Below are 2084 nucleotides of genomic sequence, written 5' to 3' on the forward strand. Positions count from 1 at the left end.
GTTAGGTTAGGTTAGGTTAGGTTAGGTTAGGTTAGGTTAGGTTAGGTTAGGTTAGGTTTTTTTTTTTTTTTTTACAATCCATTTATTCAATTCCTTGCTTATTTTTACAAGGATTTTTTACTTATGTTACATATCATTGTTTCTTAAATACTTAAATTTTGTTACATTTTTTCATAATTGACTTTTTTTTCAAAGTACATACTAATATTATTTTACATTATAAGATATCACATTTTTTAAAATTTTTTCACACGGTTTTTTTTATATTTTTCATTATATTTCATTTCAAAATGTTTGTAAAAACTTAAAAATAGTTGTTTTTTCAAGATACACTGAATTTGCCTCTTATCCAGGGTAATCACACTATAGGAGTATTATATTTTGTTTTATATTGTGGCTCTTGAGTCAAGTTCATTTATTTGTTTTATTCTTGTTACTATGGTTTTCAGAAAAAACACATATGCTGGTCTTGTTTCGTTATGCTTGAGTACTTCTTTTGGTTTATTAAAATCTATATTTTTCATTTTGCACAGAAAGTCTATTTTTAACCTTTCAACATCAAAAATGCTGCATTTAAAAATTAGATGTGTTACATCTTGAATTGACGTTTGATCACAGGGACATAAATTCGTATTTATTAATTTAAATCTGCATAAATATTCCCTGAAAGCGCCATGGCCAGTAAAAATTTGGGTTAATTCAAAAGATCTGTTTGTTTCATTTAATATATTTATGCAATCTTCTACATTGCCGAAGAATATCTTAGTTGTTTTTCCTTTCTTTGAGCTTATGTATTTTTCGTCCCATTCTTTCGTTGAATTTATTTTAATCATTTTTTTTACATAGGATATCGGAATTTCATCATAGTTTGGTAGTGTTTTCATTTTGGTTGCTTTCTTTGCGAGGCTATCAACAAACTCGTTTTGAGTATGGCCTGCATGGGCCTTTATCCAAGTTAGGTATATTTTGTTTTCAACGTCCTTGTTCAGTTGTCCAACACGTTTTATAGCATGAACGATTTTATCGGCTGACCTCATGTCGCTAACTGCTTGGATGCTTGAAAAGCTGTCACTGTATATAACGATTCGCTTGTTAGTAAGACGTTGCAAACTCCAATTAAGTGCTTCTTTTATAGCTATGAGTTCACTCTGATATACTGTGCATTCTTTGGCTAGTTTTAGAAGTTTTTTGTAGATTACCTGCTCGTTTATGTATACTACAAAGGCTGCTCCTACACGGCTATCTAGCTTGCTTCCATCGGTGTAAATTTGGATGTCATGCATATTATCATTCAGCACGGAGTTATTTTCAAAAATCACTACAATGGCGTTCAAGGCAGCTGGGTGATCAAGTTCACTCACATTCACTAGGGTTTGAATTATTCTGTCGGATGGGATTTCTTCGGCTTTGCCATACCTTTTTACGTTATAAATTTTTTTTCTTTCTGAGATGGCAATTTCTAATGGTTTTATACCAGCCAAAATTAGTGCTGCATCTGTAGAGATTGTGCGATAGCCCTTAGTTATCTTTATGGCCATAAATCGTTGCAGACTTTCGAATTTTTTTATGTTTTTCTTCTTGCTAGCACAATCTCCCCAGACGCTTGCTCCATATGTAAATATCGGTGTGAGTATATATTCATATAGAATTTTTATAACCTCGCTTTTAAGTCCCCACGTGGCTTTAGCTGCTCTAGCTATTTGTTTAAAGATACAAAAGATTTTATTTTTCATATAATCCACGTGAGCATTCCATAATAAATTGTCGTCAAATATTATGCCCAGGATTCTGCGCTCTTTAGTTTGGTTAATAATTATGTTATCCATTTGAATAATAGGGAAGCTGTGAATTTTTTTTCGGGTTATGATCATATAATTGGTTTTTTCCGGTGCAAATGTCAGTTTTACCATTTTACCCCATGCATCGACTTCATTTAGAATTTCATTAGATTTTTCTTCTACCGTTTTCATTTCGTCATCTGATATGGCTAGTAAAACGTCGTCAGCAAATGCATGATAATAAATTTCATGCTTCTCTAATATGTCTAACAATTCATTTATGATAATGTTCCAGAGCGTTGGACC

This window comes from Micrasema longulum, unplaced genomic scaffold (assembly GCF_059751315.1).
Source record: "Micrasema longulum isolate JH-2025_06_02 unplaced genomic scaffold, ASM5975131v1 h1tg002274l, whole genome shotgun sequence".
Lineage (NCBI taxonomy): Eukaryota > Metazoa > Arthropoda > Insecta > Trichoptera > Brachycentridae > Micrasema > Micrasema longulum.